Genomic DNA, 19567 nt, shown 5'->3' on the forward strand with positions numbered 1-19567 from the left:
CTTTCCTAACTTGGTGTGTAAAGGGGAGAACTTGTCACAAGGGTATCTTCACAAGAAGAAATCATTACCGGATGGCAGAAATCATGACTGAAATTTGTGTTACTGTAAAGGACCTCAGCATGAAATCCTGACTTTGACAAAGCACGTTTTGACTTTATAGTGTGGGGACAGAAAGACATATCCCAACAAGATAAAATACAAAATCTTAAAGTACTGCTATAAACAGTGCTTTTAGTGTTATGTTTGTTTTGAAAGTAAATGTAGTCCAAGCTACATAAAGAACTTACTAATATCATTCATACTACACCAAATGAAGCCCTTTAGGTAAATGACACGAAGTGGCTGTAAGGAAGAGTTACCACACAGCTCTGAACGTGTGTATCAGCAGTTTCAAGAGGCTGCAGGTTTTCCAAATGCTTTGAATGCATAAGCAGCCACCACGGAATGAAGCATTCCCACCTTCCAGCTAACGTCAGCTGCTTACTTCTGCATCCCTGGTGCCAACACAAGCTGTCACTGCCTTCACTGGAAACTAAGCTGAGGAAAGAATTCTGCTTATAATTAAACCAGAACATACACAAAAATAGTTTAAGATGTTCACAAAACAACAGCCAAATTCCACCAAAAGGGAAGGACTTCAGGAGGTTTGTGTATGCTCAGGAGATGAGGTTTTAACATTACACAACCAAAATCCCACTCTTTTGTCCCAGAGCCTGTCCCTTGTGCTAGGAGAGCTGCAACCACACCTAGAGCCTTCCTGAGAGGTGTTTGTTTGATGTGAGACAGGAGACACCTCACCTCCAAAGCAGCAGTTCCTGATTTCCCCTTACATCCTCTTCTCCCAAGCTAAGGGGCTAAACAAACAAACTTCAAATAAAGCAGCGGTTTGCAGCTTAAACAGAATGAGACCAGCATGGCATTAAACTGTTGAGGGGGGGTCTTTTCCTAGCTTCTAGAGTGAAATCAGTTAAAGAATTATGAAGTTTTTAACATGTAATGAAGTATCATTATTGGAGCCATGGTCTTTGTCCTCTCTTGACCTGCACAGATACAGCTGTGTTGTTAAGAATGAGGCTTATCTTTCAGGAACATACACTGCAGCCATAAACTCATCAAACTTCATAAAAGCAGGAACAAAAGGATAGGGTCTGAGATAGAAGGGATTGTCCAGAAAAGCAAGGGTTTTTTTGCCAATTTTTCAAAATGGCTTTTTCATATTTCTAACCCCTTTATTTTAAAATAGCGCAGAATTTAAATTACCTCAGCCATAAAGCTGACTGTGAGTTTCTATTATGGACGCCTCAACTTATGTTTGTTTGCAGTGCTACTTAGTTTATTATATTTTTAGATTTGAGACTGTGATCAAAGCTTGGCTATTTCATTTCCTTTAGTGACCAAAGGAGTTTTCATTTTTTCCTCAAAATGTTAAAATAAGCCAACAAACAAATTCTCTAACATTATACAGGATGTCACCTCTTTCATTTTTTAGCCACCTACTTTACAAACAATGAAGAAAAAGTACCTCATCACTCTTGTAAATCAAAGGCAATATGCAATTTTCATCAAAGTTGGGTGCTTCTGCAATAAAAGGTTTTGTATAGGTTAAATTTCTGCTGTGCTTTGAGCTTCCCCCGGCCCTGCTTCTCTCTTGCTTCCAGTCCTAGCTCATCTAAGAACGAAATACAGGGGAAAGCAGAGTGATCTTCCACAGTCCTCTCTTTTCCACTTTGAAAATTGAACTTAATGTAGCAAAAAGTTCAGGGGATTCATTAACGTTCCGTTAATGATGACCTTTCAGTATAAAAGACAGCTAAAAACAAATCAAAGGTGTGACTTCCTAGAATCGGAGTGGGTTCATCCCCATCAGCAGTGTACACTGTGCCCGATGAGGAACACACACGCTCTGTTGTGCTCACGCCTGCAAAGACAAGGAAGTGCAAGTCCTGAAGTGCATTGCTTTAGTCTCCTTATTCATCACATGAACCAGCAGAGGCTGCAGATTGTTCTATTTCCCATGTCACTGCAAAATCAAGGAAGGAAAAGTGCTGAAACTGTAAACAAAACTAAAAAGCAGTGCACATACTCTTAGCACAAAGAGACTATTTAAGCCCTGAAATATCCCATAAATGAAAGGAGCCCTTTTCCGCTTGCCATAGCGCGGATGAAAGCTGGTTTTCTGAGAACTATCACACATACTAAGAAAGGAAAACGTTCACAGTGCTTGCTCCATCAGTCAGTACACTGCTATTTCTGGACTGCATCTTCTGCGAGTAGACTCGGGATACAGTGACAGTTTATCTTTCCTTTTCTTTATGAAATCCACTACCTGATCTCAAGCATTGCATGGAAAGAAAAACTCACATCACTTGCAAAATATAAAACCACTTCTAAATTAACTGGTTTAGATGAAGCCAGAAAACCACCCAAAAACGCCTATCAGTGCAAACCACCTGGAAGCAATAAAATCCAGCTTTCCAGTTAACCCGCAAAGAATGTTCCAGAAACATTTCCACTTTCAATAATGCATTGTAAGTAGAACTACTTGCAAAACAAAGATGGGCTGGGATATACAAATGGTGAAGGTTTCCTCCTACCCTTCTCAGCTCAATAATAAATAAAGCCACTTACATAGTTGAGGCAATCCGGTAGACCCCACAGCAATGCTGCAAAGACATATACTACAGAGATACATATATATCACAACCATCCTTGAAACCTCAACTTAAAGATGTGTGCCAGTTCAAACAGGGTCATTTCAATAAACAAGATAAATGTAAAAACCCCATGAGAGCTGCCTATTTACAATAAAAAACGTATTCAGAGGTTCTCAAGCAGTGTTTCAGGCTAAATACAACCATGTGATGAATAACATGGAAATCCTACATCCAGAGAAATACATTTTAAGCATACATAGCTCTTGGTTACCCAAGAATGAATGAATCTGCAGAAACTCACAGATACCTGCTCAGATTGCAAGAGTTGTCTCAGCAGAAGGAACAGCAAAGGGGAGCTCACAAAAAGAGATAAATATGCTTTAAGGCTTAGGAAAAAATAAAACCAAAAAGGTTCCATGCATAGCATGCTTTTGCTAGTTTCCCTATCATTTTGTGGCTTTGTCTTTTGCTTGATCTCCAGTGGCTACTTTTCATCTAGCTGGAGCATTCACGTCTCTTCCACAGGAATTCACTAGTGCTGAATCACAGACTCTTCTTCAGCAGGATGCTCCTCTTACCTCATTTAACTTTCTGCACCATAACCCCTCGATCCAACAGGATTAAAACTGACCAAAGGGTTCAAAAGTTATTTAGAAGGGGAGGGAACAGGAGGCAGACGCACACACAGAAATTGCAGGAGGTTTCATTTTTTTGATGGATCCACCCTAGAAATCAATTCTCTTCCTTTGTGTAACTATCTCCTAGTCAGTCATGCCAGCTGCTGCGCCTGTCTGCTGTACTCATGTACTTGGCCACCAGTGGTAGTAGGCAATGGGAAGTGACCATCCTGATCATACACTAATGCACAGGGACCAGAATCTCACATCTAGACCCCAATGACCTGTGACTTGAAAATATATTCAACAAGGAGAAGTGTAACAAATCCAGATGATAGTTTCTAAGTAAGAATAATCTGGAAAAGCAGAAAGGAGGCTTCCTGCAGCCATTGCCTAACAGATTTGAAAAGTTGCTACATTTTTGTACTTATTTTCTTACAGTAATTCAGATTACCACCAAGATGTTCAGAGACAACCCAAAAACTTAACGTGTATGATGCAGAAGATCACGCAATAGCAAACAGCACTGTAGAACTGATTAACTTTGAGCAGTGACTTCTTTATTTTTTAAGGGAAGTTTCTATTGATGTTTAGGCTCTGGGTTCTGTGAACTTGGAGCAAGCTATTAAGTAGATAAGTAAAAAAAACAGAACAGAGATAAAAACATATTAAAGTAACCAGGTAGCATATGCTAAAGAGAATACCTACAGAAGAAACTGATGAGGCTTCAGTAAACCTGCAGGAAATAACTCCCAGGTCTATAATGCCCCAATTGATAATCACAGGAATACATACTAAAATTGACACAATGTCTTCAGAAAAAAGGAAGAGCATTACAGAGAAGTGTCTCCAAGGAAGATACAGATATAGAATCATAGAATAGCTAGGGTTGGAAAGGACCTCAAGATCATCTAGTTCCACCCCCTCTGCCATGGGCAGGGACACCTCACACTAAACCATATCACCCAAGGCTCTCTCCAACCTGGCCTTGAACACTGCCAGGGATGGAGCATTCACTACCTCCCTGGGCAACCCATTCCAGTACCTCACCACCCTAACAGTAAAGAATTTCTTCCTTAGATCCAATCTAAACTTCTGCTTAAAGTTTTAACCCATTACCCCTTGTCCTGTCACTACAGTCCCTAATGAATAGTCCCTCCCCAGCATCCCTGTAGGCCCCCTTCAGATACTGGAAGGCTGCTCTGAGGTCTCCACGCAGCCTTCTCTTCTCCAGGCTGAACAGCTCCAACTTTCTCAGTCTGTCTTCATATGGGAGGTGCTCCAGTCCCCTGATCATCCTCATGGCCTCCTCTGGACTTGTTCCAACAGTTCCATGTCCTTTTTATGTTGAGGACACCAGAACTGCACACAGTACTCCAAGTGAGGTCTCCTGAGAGCAGAGTAGAGGGGCAGGATCACCTCCTTTGACCTGCTGGTCACGCTTCTTTTGATATGTGGTAACTGTTGGGGTTTGTTTCTGGTTTAATGTCTACATATAATTAAAGCTCTGGCTATAATGTCTGTGATACTCTTACATGAAGTGCAGTTTTGCTTTTGCAAAAGCAAAGCCCTGGCAGGAATAGTGAACTCTGTTGTTTCCAAAGCATGCAAATTTTTCCATTCACAAGGACTTGCTGATCCAACAAAATGCTATAGACATGAAACATTCTCAGCTACTTGGTACTGGATATCATCATGAAACGTGGAACAAGCCATTGTTCTCTGTTTGATGTGCTAAAGAATGCAGAATTGAGCTGTGGAAGGAGGATACTTTCATTGAGGAATCTAAAGCATGTGATTGATTTAGACATAGTTTTTAAAAGTTTCAAGAGTTACTAAGAAAACACATCTAGACTAATGCAAACACTGCTCTGACCTGAATGAAGTTTAAAATATGAATTGCTTGACAAACCTCAGGGAACCAACTCATTTGTTACATTCTTTTCCCTCCATAGGAAAAAAGAAACCAAAGATGTCCTCTTAACAATAGGGATTAGGTTAATTTTCTTAACATTTTACTGAAATAATCACTTTAATTGCCATTTTCTTTTAAGTTTCCTAATAGCTCTTGCTCTGACCTATAGAATTTAGTAAGAATGACATCAGCAGGGTTCCACAGAAATTACCTCAGAACCTTTAGCTGTTGTTATTTCTGAAGAAATTCAGAGAGTAAGGTATGTCATAGTGTCCTGAATCCAGGACACATGGTAAAAATTCTATTTAAAATGGTAGATTCAAAAGTCTAATTTTTTATTAGATCCTGTCAACTTGAATTACTTCTAAAGTGGAATCTGAGAAGTACAAAGAAGCTTTTTTTTACCCTGTGCTCATTTCCAAAATTCAATTTGACTATTCATTAGTGAGATCACACTGCAAGGAAAGAAATGTGAACCAAGCCATTGTGCAAGTTTGCTAATCCTGTGTTTACTATTTGCCCAAACTATCAAGAAGGTTAGGAATTTCATTTCCATAATGAAAAAATAGCATAAAATGAAATAAATATATATATCTACAGAAAAAGAAACTAGAATACTAGAAATCCTTGGGAAAAAAAAAAACAAAATAATTGGAAAACACTAAATAAAACCTATAAGGAGGTAGTTTTGAGAGAGATTTGAAAGAAGCGGGTATTTGCAGTGCTATTTTCTGTGAAGTAATAGTGTAATAGGACTACACTGTGCATATTTTGGATCAGAAGGATTGAAAGGCACAGAAAAATATTATCTTGGTCCACGTTTTTTGAGGGGAAAAAGGTTACTCTTGCTTCTGATCCTGCCTCATGCTAGGAAGAGTGGCTGCTGCTTAAATACAGCCCAAACATCACCCAGGGCAAAGGGCCTTGTGTGTGATCACTGATACAAGTAGAGATGAGAATCAAAAGCAAATGTGTTGGGTTTTATATTCAGGGCCTGTAAGGCCAAATACATATTCCAGATATGGCACAGAAGGACACCTGAGGACATACTTCTCTGCACATTTTGCTGTCACACTGACAGAGCACTGACAGAGACAAGAATCATCTTAAAAGCAATTACTGAAAGCTCAGTTTTATTCCTTTTATTGCTTCAAGGGTGAGTTGCAAACCAGAAGAAATAACTTTTGTCAACCCAATGTGCTTTGTTTGCTCACTTTGTGAGTCCCTCACGAGAGGATTAAAAACCAAACATACGTAAACCAGCAATGTTTGCATTTAAAGAAACATTAATTGATTGAAGTCATTAATAACCTCAAAAATAGTTTAGGAAGTTTATAGCACCCTTCAAACTTTTGTAGATTATGAGAATTTAACTAATTTAACTGTGTATGTAGTCTTTTATTACAACAGTATGTGGAAATGAGGGGAAGGCACACCGCAGTTGTACATCTAAAGATAATGGGCAGAAATGTGAAATGTGAGTTAAATACCTGAGAAAGTTTTCTTGACAGTAAACCTACCTTCAGCTTCCAGTTTCCAGAGGACACAGCTCAGTTACACTTCTGCTCTTTCAAGAGACAATTGAGGAAACCTATTGTATAAGAAACCTGACAGCTGTGTCTCTGGCTTACTCCAGCCATCCACCTCCCATAAATCTACTGATACATCCAATAGATGTATAAGCAGATGTTAGTATTTACGGTGTATTCTTTTTAGAGAAACATGACCAATAGGTTAGAGAAGGTATGGGAGTCCCAGGAATGGCTGGAAAGGAAACACAGCACCTATTTACTATCCCATAGCTGTGCTCAGCTGGGGAAAATGAAATGATGAAAGAAAGGAAAAACACATTATGGACATGTATAGCGAATCTTTAAAGGAATTTGACATACGGTACATTCCATAGAACAAGACAAGAATTTCTCATCATATTCTTTATCAAGTGTGATTCCTACATTGTCAGAAATCACTGCTTAGACAGATTTTATTAGCCACTTGTTCCATTAAACTCTTTCAATAGTATATATTGTTGCAGTCTGAAAACAACTGGTCATTTTGAAAGAGGAAATGCAGTTTCAGGACTACTTTGGTTTTAATTAATCCACTTTTCTGAACACCTTAACCAAAAAAAGTTACTAGGAAACTGTCTTCTCTGTATTTACCTTCAATTTCATGCCTAGAATTGGTTTACATTCCTGGTACATTTGACCCACTTATTTCTGGGTTTCTTCTGTGGAAATTAAAATCAATGCAAAAGGATCCGTTAAGCACTCTGTAACTACAATACAGGGCACTGTTCTACAGCAAAGAATCTAGTTCCTTTCAGTTTTTTGCCTTGCCTGTAGGTTAAGCAACATCAACTCAGAGCTGTGCGTTAACAACAGAAATCAGGGAACATTCTGCAATGCACTAATATGCCTGGAAACCAACGGGCTACACAGCAAGCAAGTCCAACACATGTATCTCATTAATCAATACCAGGTTTCTGGATGGTATACTTGCTTGCTGAATAAGTCCCACTGCTATTTAGACAATAAATCAGGTAATCAGAACCAGATGATAGACACAGAACATTTATGATGTTTTTGGCTTAATTTTTCTGAAACTCTGGAGCAGACACTGGTTTAAAGGAAAAATAAAAGAAACGAATTCTAATCGAATTTAGATTGCCATGATGGTAGTTTAGCACACTAAATGAAAAATTCCCCCTAAATCAAGCCTTCACAGTGGATACCTGAAGCTGTATGTGCAGGGAATGCACAGCAACAGACCAAGGGACAGTGCTAAGTAATTAAATCTAGTCAGAGAAACTGTTTGATTCATCAGACATTCAAAGTTGTTCAATAGTAGATGCAGTTCTAATGTTTGATTTTTACCAATCCAAATAAAATCTAAGTTTCTCCTTCTTTCTCTGTTCAGAATTTAATATCATTAAAGTTACGAAGAGACCCAGTCCTTCCACATGAGTTAGAGCACATGAAGGTAGACTATTTTACTGGGATAATTAAGATGTATTAGAAATTACTTACATAAAATTTAGCAAAACTTAAAGACTTCTAGAGCCCTTCAGAGAGTGGGAAATGCAGATAGGAGAGGAGGGTGAAATTTCATGTCAAGGAGGTAGGCACCACACGGTCTTAATTAGCTTCTGTCAATCTTACCTTGATGCTCAGCAGGATCATGGAGCAGATCCACCTGGAAACTAAGCTAAGGCACATGGAAAACAAGGAGGTGATTAGTGATTGCCTTCATTAAGGGCAAATAGTGCCTGACATTTGGTAGCCTTCTATGATGGGGTTACAGCTTTAATGGATATGGGAAGAGCAAGTAACATCATCTGCTGGGTCTTCTGCAAAGTATTTGACATTGTCCCACATGACATCCTTGTCTCTAAACTTGAGAGGCATCGTTTTGATGGATGGACAACTCAATGGATAAGGAATGGGCTGGATGGTCCCTCTCAAAGTGTTGTATTCAACTGCTTTACCTTCAAGTGGAGACCAGTGACAAGTGGTGTTTCTCATGGGTCAGTATTGGGACTAGCACTGGAGATTTAGATTAGATATTAGGAAGAAGTTCTTTACTATGGGGGTGATAAGGGCCTAGCACAGGTTGCCCAGAGAAGCTGTGGCTGCCCTATCCCTGGCAGTGTTCAAGGCCAGTTTGGACACAGGGGCTTGGAGTAACCTGCTCTAGTGGAAGGTGTCTGTGGCATGGGGTTGGACCTGGATAAGCTTTAAGGTCCCTTTCAACTGAAACCATTCTGTGATTCTGGTTTTCTAGCACCACAGAAGTTCAAGAGGTTCCAAAAGGTTAAGCATGGCCTACAAGTCCATTAAGTTTAATGACATTTTCTGTCTCCCCAAAGACCAAAGTTCCTAGATCTACCAAAACAAAAAAGCAATCTTACTTGGACAGCAACTCAGCTACTTGTACATACACCCATGTTTAAAAGCACAAAGAAACCTCACTGAAGTCTACCTATGAAGTCAATCAGATGGAAAAGTTGGACAGAAAGCAAAAGTCTCAACTGAACAACCATATACATGATCTCAGTTCCTACTTGTAGTGCGTAATAAAGATTCAAAGTAATCACGCATGTAATTATATTTGTACTTTGTGTCTGTTTTCCTAGGGTTGCGTGGCCTAAAAGAATTTACAGCTTTGAAATAACAGTGCATATCTGTAGATGCTTTTTCACATTTTCCATTACAAGTGTACCTCTCTATCTCTATGCATATGGAATGAATCCCAGTGTGGTGACATCTCCGAGTCATGAAAAATATAGATTACTTCATGTCCGTAAGCAGCACTGTCTCCCAATAAAACACATTATCTAACACATTCAGCATAAGCAATTAGCTACTGCAGTAGATCCTAAAGTAGTTAGTAGTTCCTAAGACCTGTAAATGCAGTGGGGAAACCCAAACCATTTAATTCTAATAGAAGGCTCTTGCTCCGTGGCACTGAAATTGTGTATTTTGGTATTAACTTTCTGCATTCTTAGGGAATGCAGATTTCTAGCTTAGGGAAGCTAGAAAAACTTGTCACTAGATTATATTTCAGTAGCCAAGAAACTGCTGAAATTTGTACTTGTGAACGATTAGGAGAAAAACCCCCAACCAACCAACAAAACACACACCAAAAAATCCCCCAACAAAAAACCTATCTGAAAAGCCTCTGTGGCAGGAACATACTAAAGGCTCATTTCGTAGGATCATTTGGGAAACTATCAGCATTACTGCAAATTTGAGGCTTCTCTGCTAGAGAAGTTAAGGATCTTGCTGAGGAATTTGTTTCATGTGTCATATTGTTGAAAACCTTTTAAAAGTACAGCCTTTTAAGGAAATTGGGAGAAAAATATAAGATATTTACATAAAGGATTAGGGAAATGTGTAATGAAAAAGGCATTTTGTACTGGGTAATGAAGGCCTCCTAGTGCATATCCAGTTGGAGGTAACTGTGCTCAGAAGAGCAGCAATGCCTCCAAGTACACTGGTAATATTTCAATGTCTATAATGTACTGGCAACCTATGCCAGTATCTCACCACCCTCACAGGGAAGAATTTCTTCCTAATATCTAACCTAAATCTCCCTTCTTTCAGTTTAAAGCCATTCCCCATTGTCCTGTCACTACATGCCCTGGTAAAAATTCCCTCTCCAAATTTCTTGTAGGCCCCCTTTAGGTATTTGAAGACCATTTTAAGGCCTCACTTGAGCCTTCTCTTCTCTAGGCTGAACAACCCCAGTATTCTCAGCCTGTGTTCACAGGAGAGGTTTTGAGGCCACAGACCCCCAAGACTAAAACTAAAAGCATGAATCACAACCATTTATGCTTCCAAGAATGCTGATCTCACATGGGAACAATATTGCTACTGTGGACAGTATACTGAAGCAGTTTAGAGTCTACTTTAATATTCTGTAGTTTTTAATTTCTCACACATAGTTTTTAAATTTGTATTTTACCATATTTACTGTTTTTCTTCTAGCAAACCAAAGCTGAAAGCCATGCCTCACTTCTCCTTAATCCCAATCTTTTATTCTCCAGGTCAAAATCATATGATGTAAGGGTCATTTTTATTCCTTAACCTCTACTTCAGACATGTCTGGTCACTGAACCAGTCACAAGTTCATTGAACCAGGCACAAGCACTTCTCTCCAGCTACAAGCACCTAAACCGATGAGAAAGCTGACACAGCAAATATGCTGTGGCTTGGATCGTTTACAAAAGGGGATCTTTTGTGCTTAGCAATCTTCACAGTTGTGCAGAGAAAGGACAGTCTGACTAACCACAAAAAACAAAACAGCTATTGAGTAATGTGCTGTCTTACATTTTACTGCTCTCATGTCTGGTTTTTAACGTGTTTTTCCAGTTTTTCCTTTAAGTTTTCCTACACCATTTACTTATTTTCATTATTCTGTTGAAGAACAAACCTCCCAGTAGACTGGTTTTGTAGTTTCACTGGAATATATTCCCACAAAGACCTCCAGGGCCACAGAAAGGACCAAAAGAAGAAACAGAAACAATCCTTAATCATTTACTTCCCACAGAGCACACTTTGTGCTGTGTGGCCTCTTTCTGCTGAAGTGTCTTTCAGACTGTCTCAAAGTTCACTTTTATTCCTAGAACAAAAAAATCTGTCTAATAAGTAAGATGGAGAAAGCATGAAGTATGCCTCTCACTGAGTGCTTTTATCTCCAGTTTGTGATCTATGGCCAACTATAGAACTGAAAGAAAAATATACTGTTTTTCCTATTAAAAAATGTGCCTATACCAAGGATTTTATATCACGTTCGAATCCCAAAAAGGAAAGATATTCAGAAATTAGCAACATACACATCTCTTTTCATATCAACAAACTGCAACTTGGTTAGATTCATCACAAAAGTAGCTTTAGAGCCTTCCGGGCTACTATGAAACAGGAAAAGTGTTTCCTTCCTCTAGCTCCTGAGAGCTGACTTCCTTCATGAGACTACATGTATTTCATATGGCCAAGCATGGAAGCAACTTTCCTGCCCTCAGCTGCACCACGTCGCCATGCTGACAGAAAATACACTGTGGAGCAATAGAATAATAGAAGCAAAGCAGAGCATGCAAATTCACCCTGTCCACTGCTGAAGGACGAAAAGGGCACGATGGCTTCCATCAGGCACTGTGTTGCTAGAAACAATTTTAATTGTCAAGTTTTTCTGACCCCTATGTTGCAAATTAGCCTTTAGACAGGTAGAGCCACTAAGGAGTTGGACACGTGGGAGAATCGGACTATGCCTTGGGATTAACAGAGTTCATGTTATCCCACTTGATTTTGACTCCAGCAAGTCTGGAAGCCTGAACAAATAGGTAGTCAGAAGGCAGGCAGGAGATGTGTAAGGGCAGCTGTAGAGGTAAGAAGAAATCACGATGTCTAAATTAGACTCTTTAAGCACTTCATTTTTATTTATTTCCGAAGATTCCTCTGTTGGGCTGGCTGGGGAAAAACAAAACAAAACAAAACTCTTTCTGAAGAATTTAGGGTCTGTAAGCAGGAAAAGAAAACATGGGGGTTTAGAGTAAAAATGATAAAACAGAAACATTAACAGCTCCACATAACAGGTAGATGGACACTAAGAAGAGACATTTAGTTGTTACTCCTGACCAGGACTCTACCTGAGATAGAGGGCTGAGGCTGAGGAGTGAGATTTCCCTCTTCCAAGAGGAGTGTTTGCCTGTCTAAGTCACGCAGTCAGGAAGACAAAGTTATTTATCTGCAGTAACACACATCTGTGCTGTTACCAGTGTAACGGCACACGTTACCAGTGTAATGTACCGACATAATGGCTCGAATGGATAGTTTAGTAAGAATGCATTACCAACTGAAGCCATTTGAACCTTTTCAGGAAACACAAACAACAGTCAGTCCACACAAGTTTTGGCCTGAGTGTGAATTTCAAAAGCAGAACATTCAGAACTGGCTTTTTGCATGTAACCTGCAGACCAGCTGAAGAAGAATCCTTCAGTACAGGGTGGTCACATCACCACAGTGGCAAATGCTGCACTGTTACACCAAGTGATCACAGACAAGACTTTGAGCTATTCTACAATTCAGTCAGCACAAAGATATTAACATTACTGTCCACATTTTTTATCAGTGAACACTGAACTTTGATTTTGAGGATTAAATACATTGTCTACTAATTGGATAAAACAAAAAACCTGGGGTTATCATGGAACTCTGTTCCATGATTGTCAATATTGATAGATTCTTACAGTACAATATGCAGAACATGTAGATTTTTACAGTATGAGAAATCCCATTCCTGTTTTAAATTGATTTTTCCCCAGTTACTTCAGTTGCATCAGAGTGATGTTAAACAACCTGTTTAGGCAGCAGTTTGATCCATTAAGCATAAGACAACAGGCCTGTTTTGGGGTTTTTTAAAACTCTTACCCATAGGAACAATTCAAGCTGCAAAAAAGTTATGATGCCAAGAGGGAAATTATACTATACAGGACTAGACCACCCAGATACTTAAACTGAAACACTTTCAGATATATCATCTGTAATCACACTACAATCACATAGCAGCTAAGATGTGGAGATGACTACTTTTATAATTCTTCCTAAAAGCAGAAAGAATTAGCAATAATTAGCACTGGTCCTTATTTAAAAAGATAAAAACGTGTTTTCTTTCTGGCAAGCAACTGAATTATTAGTGTTTATAAAGTATAACAAGATCAATAGAAAACATGCTAGGAGTGACGAACACATCACCACCCATGTGTTACAGAGACCTACATTAATTTTACCCCTTTGAAACCCAGTTTGAATTAAGAACTGCATAAAACTTTGATGTAAAGCAAATAATTGTTCTGCTCAGAACACAAGCTGGTTTTGTTCTTTGAAGATGTGTGGCAGCAAAGAGAGGGAAGTCACAAATTATTTCCATGGGAAACACGCAACTCCACAGTATTCCTATCGTTGCTCAGGCATCTACTCCTGAGTCTCCTGATTACATTGTGGAAGGATGTGAAACCTTAGAAGTATTATTTCTTGTATATTTTCGTATGTCATGAGCACAATGAATGTGACTGCTCCCATGAGCAAATCACAGAGCATGCTTATTACCCGAATCAGAATGCACTAAACTCAGGGTTTGATCTATTTAAATAGACTATTTACAGCTTAGGTTTCCTCTATGAAGGAACTTCCTCTTCTGAAATCTCCAGTATTTTTTTTTTGGCACATTTACAGTTTGATAGTACATGCATGCTTACATGAGGATGCACTATTATGCATGGTACACATATTATGGGTTTGGTACTAAAGAGCAAAAGCTGATATAGCATAACTCGTTTTCCTTTCAACGTGTAGTTCTCCACCAGGGAGAACCACCAAAACTTAGCAGACAAATCCACCTCCCCTGTTTGTTGAGGCCTGAGTATTGTCAGGATTTTAAAAGAAACAATTTGCATTTCTGATGCCGTAGTAAATAAATTGAATGAAAAATAACTTTCACCAAAAGGCAGAAACACCCGACTGGCTAACTTTAGCCGATGACGTAAGGAAAAGTGTTCTTCTAGCTTTATAGGCAGACAGATTATATGATTTTTACATACCCTACTGGATTTTATCCTGCTCTAAATAAGCTTCCAATATGTACCTCTCAAAGTGTCCGAATAGTGTCACAGTTTCTTCCTGCCCAGTGCCTCTTAGCAATACACAGTCATTCTGCACTTGCTGCCTGTCATCCCTGTCTTTCTGGCAAGTGTCTACAATGTGGCAAATGACTTTCAGCCCATGATACCAATTCTACAAAAACACTTTTTAATTACACTGTCATTTGAGAATCCCTTCTTATTATATCTTCTGAAATTACTTAAAACTAATATTATAAATGTGTTTATAACTCATAAAATATTTACCTTCAGTTGCAAGCCTTTTTTATTATTGTTATTATTATTGTTATTCTTTTTATTTCTAGCTTGTGATAGGAAAAAAAAGTAACTTCTCTGAAAGAGTGCAAACAGGGTCTAGGGATTCATAGGTTCAACTGCAGAGCATATGCAAGGTAAAAGAGGACATTAGCTCTTTTCAAAGCAAAAAATAGAGATCATGTGAGAAATGTGCCAACTCTCCACAGATAACCAATAGACAGCAATTTGACTTCCTAATTGCATTTCTGTTTTTCCAAGGGCAGAGTAAAGAGAAGAGCTTAAAGGAAATGAAACTCCCCAATTACAAGTATCAGCATAATTACATTTTCTGTATCTGTGCTGAGAAACATGAAATTTTCCTTCTAAGTAAAGAAATAACAGCAAATATTCTAACAAGTGATCCTAAGGCAAAGGAATTTTCTGTGAATTTTCTGATTCACATAGACATAATGCTTTGGAGTTCACAGATCCTTATATTAAGAGTCATAGGAAGCCCTCCTGACATTGAATAGGCACTGGAGCAGGCTCTTCAAGAGCTAGTGCATCCTTGTTATTCACAGCCTCTGAACAAGCAGAAGAACCTGCTCTCCAGCACAACCTTTCTTCCCTACCAATGGCTTCATGGATGACATATTTCATGGCTGAAGCAAAGTTCATTGTACTAAATTAACCATAAGCTCGGTACACTGCAGATGATGTTTTATACATCACTGACCTCATAACCACACCTTTTTGATTTGCACAGAAATGTTTTACTGTATCCTGTATCTCTCTTAATACTTCCTTAAACAGAAGTTTTTTCACTATTTTATTCATAAATTTGTATTTGCAGCCTAACAACATATAATGATGACTAGTAATGTTCCATCAAAAGTAGCTTAAAATTTTCCATTAACAGATACACCATGACAGGACTGTAGCATAAGAACTGAGCCCTGTGTTAACTGTGCTTAGAGATGCACTGCACCAGGCAGGATGAAGGGGAAAATGGTGAAGGTGCAGGCAGGAGCTTTGAACTGTTTCTTAATGAATCTTTTTAAAGTGCTACCACTTGGAAGCTCAGGGGAAGAGCAAGATAAAGCTAGGATACCAAGCTAAAGATGATCACCAGGTCTGGATGTTAAAGGAATGTTTAAAGTTGGCTAACTGCTAGTTCATAGAGAACATTTGTGTCCTCTCTGTTAGAGAGCAGGACAGATGAAATTTCCACCTTGTTGGTAGTTGTTAAGCAGAAGTCCTCCAGAATCTGACAATTCGTTGTCGCTTTCCTGCAACGGGCGATGAATAACAATCTGTTCTCAAAACACCAGAGCTTCTTTTAGGTTGCTGGTTACTGCTGATAATTTTTTTCTTGTGTCCTCAGCCAGTCAATAGAACCCAGGCCGTTTTGAAAAACTTGTATTTTTCTGTTGCAGCCTCTCCACATTAACTGTATAGTTTTCCTGGTTTCTGGTTAACTCAGGAAACAGAACCAATAATGAGCACTATTACAGGCAAAAGGAGAAACAATTGAGTTGAAGCATCATTAGGTTCATAAAACTTAAATCATTCTCATGATTGTTCCCCATCATCCATTTTATGTGAAGCCTAACTTCAATTTGCAAAAAATTTAAAAATCCTAACAACCCAATTATTATTATTTTGCTTCAAAACAAGAAATTGTTTCTTGTTCAAGGAGATACAGAACAGCTGTTGCAGAACACAGTAATGTGACTTGATGATTAGAATTCAGGTTTGTGTTTTAATGCAATTCAAGATATGTATTAGTAGTAATAAACATTTCTTATAGCAGGCAACACACATTTCCTCACCCTGTGAGTGGGTCTTCTGCTTGTGTCAATAAAGAATCAAAGTCTGCGGAAGGAAAAGTGGGCTGTTACTCTGTGATCAGGCAATGCTTTTAATTTCTTCTCATTCCTTGGGGCAATAGTCCATGCAGGGAATCTGCATAAAATGCTTGCTGTAATAGTTTAAAATTAAGGTTTACATGATAAATGTTTAGGCCTCAAATCAATAGCCTTATCAGATTTGTGGCATTTAATCTTTATGCTTATAATCCTTCTCATTCTAATAATAAACATTTTCAGAATCTGAAATGAAATATGAGTGGCAAAGGCAATATTGTTTTATCTTTTAAATGGCGGAAGGTCCTGTACAGACTTCCATCTGTTTTCATTAAACAGTGTTATGCAGGTCAAGTGATTTCAGAGCCTACTTTGAAAGGGTGTTTCATTTTTCAAAATGACTGGCATGTACAGTTTGAATAGCATGATGTTTTACATAGAAGAATAGAGTTAAAGCAGCTAAAAGCAAGTCAGATTTCCATCCAGAAGCACAATGTGAGCTGTTAAGGGAGTTTCTTACATGGAGATAAAAACCCAGAAACCAAAGAAACCCTGAAAGAAAAGGCTGTTACCTCCTAGGAATTTCACAAGAACCTTTATTACAAGAATCTAAAATAAATGCAAGATACTGTAAAATTGTTAACTTTACCAGTGCTCTGGATTGCCACAGATTTATCTTTAATAGAAGGATCTGTTTGAAGTGTTTGGAGCTTTCAAAACTTTCAAGACTTTTTAGCCATTTCTCTAGGTATTAACACAGCAGTTTCAAGAGCCAATTTTAGCTTTTCCCCCCACAAAAAAAAGATACATGTATAATGTCAAATGTTCTCTGCCAGCTTCCCAGGGACTGAAATAGGGAGATATTCAAAACAGCCATGGCAAGGCTCCAGCAGTGGTAGGAGGAAAGCTTTGTCTCGCCTGCCAAGAATCCCAGCGATGGAGAGCAGAGAGCTGAACTTTGCCTCATATAGTGGCTGTCAAGCCCTGAGGCCTGTATGGCTTTCATTTGGGGTTACTTGCTTACAAAAAACGTAAATGCTGTGGGAATCCAGGGAGGAAAATAGCTTTAATTGTAAATTGCTAATTCATACTGCATTAAGACAGTAGTTACAGGTCAGCTTTCTCTATGGTATCCAGCTCCTAGACTTCTTTTAACATAACTTCTCATAAACAGTTCCCTCACAGTCATATTGACTGACAGGGTGGCCTTATTCATCTCTTGACCTAAAAGGCCCTTCTTTGCCAGAAATAGCCAAGAGAAAACCTCACGTGGCATACCTCACATTTGCATTTTCATTGCCGAAGTGCTTAATCTTGCCCATGAACAGCTGAGTGAACACAGGAGCCACAAAACTTTCAACAGGCATTTTCTTAAGTTACCTTTGCCAAAGGGCAAGTGATTTATTCTTGGAGGGTTTCATTTCTTAATTCTTTGGTTTGTTGCTATTCCTGTGCTGTGTGATGTGACATAACACTCATTCTCACCATCTCATTCTCATACATCTTGTACAGAAATACAAATCAGCAGGCTGGGACTACAGTGTTAGAGCAATTTTGTTTTAATTTGATTTAAATCACAGAAGAGCTCCAACCAAAATAAGCAGGTTTTCCTTATCACTTGAGTAAAAAGTCAAACAAATTGCTTGGGGGGTTGACATTTAAAAGCGTTTTAACATTCTAATTTGCAGAGTAACTTTTTTGTAGAGAATGATGCTTTTTTAAGTCATGCTTTGGATAAGGCTTAATATTCTGGCTTTCCCAAAATATTTTTTGGAGTGTGCGTACTTTTGTTGTTAATTTTGTTGTTGGTTTTGCCAAGAACATTCAAGCGTTTGAGGCTTAGTGAGACCCTTTCCCTCCCTCCTCCCAGTTCAGTCACTGAACCAACATCTAGTTTTACAGCCTAGGTAGAAGCCTTACTTTAGTTCTAGATCATGGACTGAATCTGCAAAGGTATTTAGGTGCCTAACTCCCATGTAAACAATGGGAATCACTAACCTCTGCTGAGAGCTGTGGTTATTCTTCGTTTTCTCAGTGCTCACTGTGCTATCACACCGGATTCTTTCCACCTCTCACTCTCTGCCCCTCCCTGCAAAGGAAATACCATGAAATCTTTCTCTGGAGGAGCATGTTTGATTTCAAGGATACTGGAAGTTGCCCTTTACAATCCCACTAATCTTAATGCCCCACAGAAGACAAATAGTCTGGGCAGTCCCTGGCATGGTCATTTCGGCGGGGAGCTGGAAGGCCACGTGTTGGGCTCAGGCCATCTCACAACCCTGTAGATTGTAGAGGCTCCCAGGGTAAGCACCCTGCACACAGGCTTTTCCTCTCCGCGCAAGGAATGGGGTGGATGTGCCAAGGGGCATCAGATGTGCTGCATCCTATTTTCTTGCTGAAAATTGAGCTGTGAAAGCTCAAAGTTTATGAGACAAGTGGGCTATTGTAGCAAGGAGGCCAAAGTGCTTTCCCATAGGAAAGCACCATGTCAGGATTCTTCCCTGGGAAACTGAAAGAGAGGGTGCTCATTCTATTAGCCAGCTACCCAGTGAGATGGCAGAGCAGTGGGGAGAGGGGATCTGTGCAAAGCATTCCTGTGTGAATAAAGAAATGGGACTTAACAAACTGCTGAAGTGTCCATCACATGAGTTTTGTTTCCTTTTTAGCTCTATGCAAGATTTTTATGGCAAAGGCATTGCTTGCTGATAATGATGCTGTATTTCTACTATACAGCATAAATCCTCAACACACGATGGTAGCGCACATCTCACTGCAGACTAAAGAGCAGCTCACTCACACATCCCACATTTTGAGAGAGTTGAATCCTATCTTTCTCATTATGTTCTGATTTCCTGACAGTTCAGACTTCCAGCCTTATAGCTGACCTCTCTGATCACTGTGTTTTTCTCTCGTCAATGTTAAAGGAGTAAATGTAACCAGAACCCCAATCCAGAAAATATGTAAAAGTTGCTTCCTTTCTATTAGTAACCTTAAGAAGATTACTAATCCTTCTATCTGTGTGCAAAGTGACATAAGAGTAGTATAGTACAATACAAACGAGTTGACCTAGCCATGGTTATATTTAATTTCAGGTCTCTTCAGGTCAAACTTAATTTTCTAAC

The sequence above is a fragment of the Melopsittacus undulatus genome, chromosome 8 (assembly GCF_012275295.1).
Source record: "Melopsittacus undulatus isolate bMelUnd1 chromosome 8, bMelUnd1.mat.Z, whole genome shotgun sequence".
Lineage (NCBI taxonomy): Eukaryota > Metazoa > Chordata > Aves > Psittaciformes > Psittaculidae > Melopsittacus > Melopsittacus undulatus.